The sequence below is a fragment of the Diuraphis noxia genome, unplaced genomic scaffold, assembly GCF_037042655.1.
Source record: "Diuraphis noxia isolate RWA-SAM2 unplaced genomic scaffold, SU_Dnox_SAM2 contig0004, whole genome shotgun sequence".
NCBI classification, from domain to species: domain Eukaryota; kingdom Metazoa; phylum Arthropoda; class Insecta; order Hemiptera; family Aphididae; genus Diuraphis; species Diuraphis noxia.
In genome coordinates, this window is record NW_028301714.1 from 59,095,001 (window position 1) to 59,105,314 (window position 10,314).

The following is a 10,314-nucleotide window of genomic DNA, read 5'->3' on the forward strand; positions in this document are numbered from 1 at the left end:
GGATTATATTATTACAAGAATAATAAAATAAAAAGTTGAACCGTCGCTTGACGAATGGCAGATGTAAAATTATTTTGTATACATACAATAATATGCGTGATTATTTATTATAGAAAATCAACATGGCATGATCAAAAAAAAAAAATATATACCTATATAAAAATTATATTCATATCTTTTAAGAGAAACAATTCTTTATTTAAAAGCACATTAGATGTTTCACGCATGTAGATAATATGTTGACGTACGTCGACGAACAAACAGCTGCAGGTCTCACGCGTCACATTAGATTTTTCACAGTATCAAAAATACTTACATATTTTATACATAAATTTAACAAGCTCAACAATTATTCAGCGTTAACTCTCTGATTTGATATGATAAAAAATATAAACAGAAGTATAGAATTTTAAAAACAAACATGATACAACTTGACTTTTTTACTAAAAAAGTCAATGCAATTAATTTGAGTAGATTAATGTGAAAAATGACATTCTACTAGTCATACTTACTGTTTTAATATTATACTCGGTTATCAATTAATATTATCAACATGTGATAATTTTTAGCTTCAAAATTTGCTTTCGAAAAGACATCTAAAAACTTTTAAAAATGTCCATTCACAACAGAAAACTATTGTTAATCAATATAAATTAGCAATGCGATGGTGAAACCATAGATCCTTTATTCAATATTTCAATTCAAAATGTATTAAAATAATAATACAGACCCATTTACATAATGGTATTACAATACCCTTAAAAAAAAAATACAAAAAAAGATTTATAAAAAAAAATTCGCTTATAATAATTATGGTTTGGAATTTAAATGTCCTGAAAATCAATTAAAATGCTTTTAAGTAGGGAATGTTCGCTGAAGTAGGTGTGGAGTACCTCGTCATTTTAATGGATGTGTTAAATAAGTATTTTTGATGATAATATATTATTATGAAAAATTATTCTGATGATTATATTATAAGTATATTATAGTCAAGGCAATATATCTCAAAATTAATCTAAACATTTTGAAAATGTCATTGCACGTGTACAGTAAATTAGCGAACCTATATAGGTACCCATATTTACTTTTGCTAGAAAATATACAACATATAGCTATGTAATAGTGTTTCGTTAACAACTTTGCATATAGACTCACTTTATACACATACACACATCACGCATACGTACATACACATATCTATTTTATAGTTTAGTCTTATATATTCATATGACACTCATACAAACACACACACTCACACACCTATAGAGTATGATCATGATGTGAGCATATCGTACTAGCAATATAACTGCGACATAAACAATCATGAATTATATTGCCGTTTGAATAGGTGTCGCATGAATTATTCAACGGTTTTCCGCTCGGAGGCTTAAATAATATCGAAAAGACTGGAGTTGTACACCGTAAAACCATACGCTCGCAGCACGAGGGTGGGCTGGGGTTGATGGCGTATAGTTGTTGTCATCGAGTTCCCGATAGCGATTTCCACGGACCGTAATATGCTGCTGCAGAAAATGAAAAACTTTTTATCTACCCGCGATCGGATCACACACAAACATAATGTGCACGTATGTATGTATAATATTATATTGTATTGCGCGTGTAGGCGCTCATCTGTATGTATATATGTAGTATGATACGTAATTTCACCACTGAGACCGGTCTCTCGAGCGCAAGTTTTTTTCCGCCTCGATTATACACGGCGGTACAACTAAGTTCAAACTAGTGTAAAAATATAAAAATGGTTTCAGGTCAAATTCACATTCTGCTGCTGTAGCGTATATACACTCTTGCATCGTATAGCATATTAATATAATATGTATATTATATACATAATATAATAACGTATATATATTTATTTATATATGTGCGAATGTATACGTCTATATACGTACGTGTACATCACATAGGTATATAATATTATATACTTCGTGTAAAAAGCACACAATCAATTACACGCACCCACCCGTTAAATATTATATAATATATATACATATAATATGTATATATATTATATAATATATATACATATAATATGTATATAGCTGCAGTGGGTACTTATATATGATCGTCGCATTATTATACTCCTTAACGGATACGTGATTAATTCTGGTATCGCACGTAATATACCAGTACCCAAGTATTTCGCATACTGTAATATTCTATGTGTGATGGTTTAGGCGGTTATCGCGATTCGTTTCAGTATATTATTATGTTTAATATGTATATTATTATTATATTTTTTATATTTTTCTAAATACTGAAGACGCTGAACGCGTGGGTACAGTCACTTGTCTACAAAATATGACAAAATATATTAATCGATGTATAATATTATATGATACGACCAATGACCATAGCTATGGTGTACCCGTAGTCCGCACCACTCACCTTATACACATAACATTCATATTTTTGTTAAATTAATATATTTTATATTAAATCATCGCAGAGGTTAAATAATAGGTAATTTTCACAAGTGTAATATATATGCAATATGTATATTGTATATAATATATTGGAGTATATTATATGAATATGAAGTAAAGACCAAAAAATGTTATACAAATATTGAAATATTGTTTGATACAATCAAAAGACTTATGGCCATTCATCAATAGAAATTGCATGTCATATGATCGTTTATTTTATATTTATAATATATAATTGTAAAACAACAATTAAACTGTTAAGACATCTAAAAATATTATGCTAATCAATAAATGTTTTTATTATTATCATCAATTGTATGATGTGAACGCTTAATAAACAGGCATTTTTTTACATTTATTAAACATCGGTGATGGAACCATGAAATATTATACATACTCGTTATAAACTAAATTAAATATATACTAAATACACATTATTGACCAGGATGCCCAATATTGGCTTCTGCAATACCTTTATGTTACTACTGTATAACACTTATTCTACTCCAAGTATAAGTAGTATAACATCTAGTGATAATTTACTCACCTCTCCATCACCCGTTCACATAATCTGGTAAAACTTAATTTGTAAATAATATATATATTTACTTTTGTGTGTAGCAATGTGTAGGTTATAAATTATTATAACAGTCTATGGATAATATATTCCAGTGATTAAAATTTGGATAATTTAGAATACCGCAGATTATTATTGAATAATGAATAGTAAGGTATAATTTCACCAAGTTACGAAAAACTTTTTTGCAATTTACGAGTGATATTTTAACCACCTAAGTAAAAAATCTCTAGTGAGTTTATGACTTTGAGAGCATTTGATCCCCAATTACATTTCACTACAGAATATGAATCCGTGCAAAAACACTTTATTCAATATGTAAAATGTAGGAAAATTCCTGTAGATACTATTACGAGCATTGTATTATAATTATGACATCGGGATCAGCATAACGATGCCCCTTCCGCTGCTGCTTATGACGGTTTCGATTTATTCCTAAATTAATGATTTCGTGTTTCACCTTAAATTTAATTATAATATTTATGATCTAAGAAGAAAATGAATATTTTATTTTTAAAAATTATGAACCATTTTTTGATAAATGCGCAGTAGCGTTTTATAGATAAATTTTGTTTTGGACAAGGTAAAAAAAAAACATTCAATGTGGTACATAATTAGTTCAAGTAGGACAAAAATGACGGGAAAAGATAAATAAATTACTTGCAAGAAAAAATGAATGAATTTCTAATAAACAAATATTATTAGTTTATATGACTTAATGCGTGGAAATTATTATGCACTTTTTCACCAGTTACTTAATTAAGTACTAGTTTTTAGTAATAACTAATAGGTTTATTTTTTAATCATATTATGCATCACATGCATGAAACCATTTTTTTTAATCATATCAATATTAAAAAAAATGGTATTGTAAGACGTAAATCCGAAGGAATATATTGATTTTTCAAAAATATCCCTATACACATAACTTATACGTATAAATAAAAAATATTTAGGCGAAAATATATATAGGAATGCAAAATATACCTGGGCTGCAATTCGTATTGAAAATGGGACTCAATTTCCAGTGACCCTGCCGGGCATTAGTCCTGAGCCGTCCAAAAGTTTTTCGAATCTCCTGGGGGGCGACCATACGTAAACTGCGCCCGGATTATTATCTGGGTTAAAAAAAAGTATAATTTAAGCTAAACTTCAATCCAATACCAATATTTATAATATTTCAATCCGCTGCAATGTTACGCGAAGAAATATAGAAACTATTTCATCTTTATCGTGAACGATGTGCGTGTGGATGGTGTACGAAAAAACCATTATGCATCTTAATACGCGCGACCAAGTGAAAATTTGAAATTCCGAAAGATTAATCGTTCTCTCCGAGGTCAGGTAAGGAAAAATGGTGTGTAGGTATACATCACCTACAGTTAAACCGTGCTATACATTTGTTTTTTAACATTAGTTGAAAATAATAATATATTACAGGATATAACTTAATCACAACCATGAGCCATATTGAATTATGAAATCTTAGATATGTAACAAACTGCTGGCTTCGGTGGCTAGGGAAATAGAAGACTTATACTTACACCCCAAACCTAGCAAAATATTTTTGACAATATTAATAATTGTAAGGGCATCACAAATGGGTCGTGTGAATGTTATATAGGTAGTAGTGATGTACTTATACTGTTAAAAAATGCTTACCTGTGTAATGTCAAAAGAAATCTATCCAATGCTAGAAGATTTTTGTTTTTCCTCCACAACCTATAAACACGTTAAAGAATTTCAATAATTTATTCCTGACCAACAAGTTGTTCAAAGAAATATAGATGAATAGTTTTTGTTAATAAATGATAGAGGATAATAAATCACCGTAGTACCGTACCCCCATTATCTTACAAACCCATTACATTTAACCTGTTATCCTATAACACAAAGTTAAAAACTCAAAAACTACTTGTACGAATTTTGATTTTGGAACGTCAATTTTTTAGAAAAATATCCAGGGAATAATTCACAGTTGAAAAGGAAAGGGGGAATAGTTTGAAAAACTCTTGTGTCTACATCTCCATTCTTCACAGGAGTATGGGACACTCTTTAATTAGCACAAAAAATTACAAGAACTCAAAAATTTGGTGCCTAAGTAATTATATTCAAAAATTAAAAATTAAATAAAATTTTAAATAAATACATTATTTTTAAAATACGGTAGTTATAAACCACACTGTATAAAAACTTTATTTTATATATATACAAAACTATATTTTTAATTTAAATTTAGTGATAATAAAAATAATAATAATAAGAAGAAGTAATAAATGTATGTAAATTCATAGTTATTATTACAACACGTAAAGAAATATTGAAACTTATTTTATTTAACTTTGTGGGCTAGTGTGATGAGGCGATATCAAACAAAAGCGGTGAAGAAGCGTTGAACAAACAAATGCAAAATATAACTCGATTTCTTAACTGTTACGTTAACGCTAACCATCGAAACATGACGATCAACGTATAACTGGTCTAACACTAATTTATTCATTGCGATTGACAATAGCATTTGACATGTCAGATCATCTTTATAATATGCGATATGCCTATTACAGGTGAGTCTTTCTTACACCAACAAATCTTATAAGTCCTGCAGGGTTTCACGGCTTACACAGGTCATTGTGAGTAGGGGATCTGGGGTCGTCACCCCACCCTCACCACTCGTAAAATGTTAGACTATGCGTCCCATTCAACCATTTCGACCTTTCCAGCATTTCAATTGTATCCTAGAAGTTAGGTAAATTTAAAACGGACAACTCCCGAGTGCGTCCCAAAATGTCCCTTATTTAATGTTCCGAATGCGTCCGGAATAAGGTTTCACCCGAGTGCGTCCCAAGAGAAAAAGGTCACTTTGACGTAGGCCAAGTGCGTCCCAGTTCGTTTAGAGTTACCCAGAGTGCACCACGAGGAGGTGAACTGGCTTACACCCCAAAAATATTTGGTTATTTAATTATATTTATTATAATTAAAGTTTTTATTACTCTCATTCACTAGAAGAAATGTTTCATTATCAAATGTTTTAATTTCTAATGAATTTAATGAACTGTGTTCGTCTTGAATATTAGTTGGTTTTTTGGGTAGTTATGAATACCTATAGTAGATTTCTACGTATGGACTATATTGTAAACGCAAACTAACACAGTGTAATGTTATAAGATATCAATGCATTTTAGATAAATATTGCTAGTAATAATATCGCGGACGCACATGTGGGATATACCAAAATTATTCGCAACATTATCGAGGACGCAATCGGGCTATAAAAAAGGTACGATATGATTAACGGGACGCACTCGAACGACGCCTGTTTAAAACATGTAACGTCTCCGTGATTTCTATTTAGACAGAGCAAAATAACATATTTGATCCATGCTGTGTGCAGATGTATCGTACGCAGCAAATAGAATATAATGTCTTTAAAATGCAGAAAAAATTATTTGAAAAGAGAAGTAACTATTGATAAACAAAATTTTAAAACTTAAAGTAAAATTACCGGCCGGTAAACAATTATGTCTAAAAATTATTTCACTTAAAATCTATTAGTCTTAAAATAAATAAGAATTTTCACCAATTATATTATAAGCAATTATGAAGTATTTATTATTAATAATATTAATATTGTAATGTTTTATTTTATATTCTGAGCGGAGCGTGGATGGTATTGATTTTACCATGATATTGTGTGTGTTTTTTTTTAAACAAACTAAAAATTAAGGGAAAATGGAAAATTTTACGCGCAAACAGTTTTTGACAAGATCAATTTTGGTTTTTGATGTAACTCTTAAACAAATGACCGCAGATACTTTAAATTTTCACTAAACGATCATATAGGCATTTTCTGTATTTGATACAATTTTCAAAATATTTTGATTGGTTTGGAGCTGTTTACTGACATTTTAATTTTTCAACTTTTTATTTTTTTTCTATAAATACCGATATAAATGTATTTGTTGGGTAGAAAAGCTTGAAAATTTAATTAAAAACGCCTAAACTATTGTTACAATAGCAGTCGAAAAAAATTAAAAATATGTAGCCATAATTTTTTTTTATAAGTATTTAACGTTCAAATGTTGACTAAATACGTAAAAATTACGGCAATTTTCAAATTATTTTATGCTATAAAATCTTAAAAAATTTTCCTTTTATATCTAAGATTTGTAATTTTAATACAAGGCTCCAAACATATTTTTACAAGAGCAGTTGAAAAATAAAAGAAATACATGGTCATAATTACAAGCATTCAAAGTTTGAATTTTAACAACATACGTAAAAATCATGAAAATTCGCAAATTATTTTAAGCTAGAAATTCATAAAAAATTTTCTTTTTAAATCTAAGATTTAAAAATTTCAATTATCTATAATATATCCAAGGTAGATAAACCGTCTCCGCTCAGAATCGTTTTTCGTATACAATGATATAATACCATTGGATTCAAATTTAATTTAATTCATTACAGTAACCCACTTGTAATCTAATGTACATCAGAACGACGTCCATGAATTACACGCTTTTTTATATTTATTTTATTTTTTACTAAAACTAACAAAAAACGTAGTTTTTGATTGATTATCCCCAAATTTGACAGATTAGTGTTGATATTTATAAAGCCTTAAATTTTTAAAATAATATGTGTGAATTAAGGTACCTATCTAAAGTATAATAAATATATAGTTTGTGGACCCGATTTTATATCATTATTGTTGTTGTTATTAGTACATGCGTTTTCATAATAATACTTTAGGTACATAGTGTAATTTAATAATTATCAACATTACAATAGGGCACAAACAGAACCTAAAAAAATACGTGAAATGTCGATTATCTAACATTGAGACGAAATTGATAGTCCCGGAAAATGTCAAATGCTAATTGGTCTGTTAAGGCGACGTTTACCGGGTTTAGCGGGTTATAACTATTGTAAGCAAATAATATGTTACCAAGCACATGTATAGATCATTAGACATTAAACCCATATATTATATATTATATTTGTATATATTATATATATGGTAGTATTGTTGTAGTGGCACGTATATATCATGATTATGGTTCGGAAGTTGTAGGAGTTGCATATTGTTCTGTATATGCTCTCAATTTACCGAAGACCAAGTAGAAATCCTAAATATTAAATAATATACAAAATATTGAGTTTAAAAATTAAAAATACATATTTTTCATATTTCAACGATTAAAAAAAAAATAAGTGTATATTTCTTGATTTTCATATTCATATTATACATATTTAATATTTTCTAAAAACTTGATTTCTTTCTTTATTGAACTTTATATTTTAAATAATCTAATGTAATAAACACTAATAACGCCAAAAACGAGCTTCATAAAAGCTAAATATTTTTTATCGTAGTTATTTATTGTTATTTCTCATTTTCTGCTATTTTAATAATTTAACGACAACGGTGCGATTCGCATTTAATTTTTGTCGTGATGCTTATATGCCAAAATACTAACTTGTGGATAAGATCCGTAGGTATTCAAGTTGAACACAATTGACATTTGTGTTCTGTTCTATCGTTAGTATTCGTTTTGCGTATTTGTTCGATATTATACACAATATTTCGTTTCGTTAAATCTGCCGAAAAACTTCACAAATAATGAAAAAATTTATATTTTTTCAGTTAAATCAATTGTCAAATGCCAACCGGTTACACAACATATTTTAATTTTCATTAATATATAATACTTTGATTTTTGTATATTAATAAATAATAAGTAATAATGGCATATTATGTTTATGAATAATGAACTATGATTAATGTTCTGCATATTTTATAATTTTTCGTGCATGTTTTCTTTTTTTTAGCTCCTATAACTTCTGTACCCTGATCATGATGTTAGATTGTACGCTTATCTCATAATTTATTTATGTTATGATCGTAGGGTAAAAAAAAATAGATACAATAAATTGTAAAATGTGTTTAGAAATTCATTATGTGATAAGGAATAAAAAATAAACATAATGTTATAGGTAACAATAGTTGTATATAGACATAAAGTACCAACCATATTGTTTATTGAGTAGATGTTTGTTGTTAGGTACTAAATGTATGTTCATGAGAAACAAACAACTGCGCGATGATATGGGTCTACCACATACCGATCATCATGGATAACACAACAGTTTAAAACACTTCTCCGATAAACTCTACAAAACTGAATAGTTATAGGTTTAATTTTATAGGTGCATTCCCCTATACAATTGGCAAAAAGTCCACAAATCTTAGACTAAAGCCACAACTACCACAAGATGTTTTACTTGAAGCAGCCGAAGCTCAATAACAGGACTATCCAGAATCATAACCAAGCTAAAATGTGTCCATTAGCTTATTTGTCAACCTTAATATTAATTAAATTTATAACATTGTAAAAACATCGTAAAATACTATACTTGATGTATTTAAACAGTTATATTAATAAATAAAAATCATTATTTACTACCTATTGGTATAGCTATACCTATACTTGCGACCACTTTATGGTCGAGGAGTTCCTTATAACGTCATTATTAATAATTATAAATGATTATTTAAAAATAATAATGCACCGGAAGTGGGTAGGTACTGCAGCCAAACACGAATGCTGTATTTTCGCGTGATCGAGACTTGTAAAAGAACACTCAATCAATGTGTAGAAAATATTTTGTGTTGTAAATTTATACAGTTAAGTACCTAAAACAATAATTAACGTTTTGCACAAGTCCTAATAGATAATTATTTATAATGTTTTGGTGTTCACACGGTACTACGTCAAATGAAAAAAAACTAACAGGAATATAATATAATATGATGAAAACAATCAGAATCGTCGTCAACACAATATATAATTATATGTTTATATTGTAACTTCGTTTCACCATGCATGCACGTCAATATGAACGCTGTTTTTACAAATCGTGTGCCAGTCGGACACTCAACCGATATTAGTGAACAATAAAAACGAAAATAATATTATTATTAAAAATATAATTATCACCGAAATTATTATTATTATTATTATTATTATTATTATTATTATGAGTTAGTAACCACCGGAAATTTCATAATACGAGTATATAAATAAAATTTTTTTTTCGTGAGCTGAAAAATGCATGTGTGAGCTACCTATCCTTTTACTACCTGTGAGAGTTGAAGTAGATTTGTTACCTTCATCGTTTAAAAAAAATGTATGACTAGCGGATGAGTGGTTCCCTAGCTATATCATTAAGTTCCCGGCATCAAAGATTTCTCATTTTCAACTATTTAATTATATTTTATTAGCG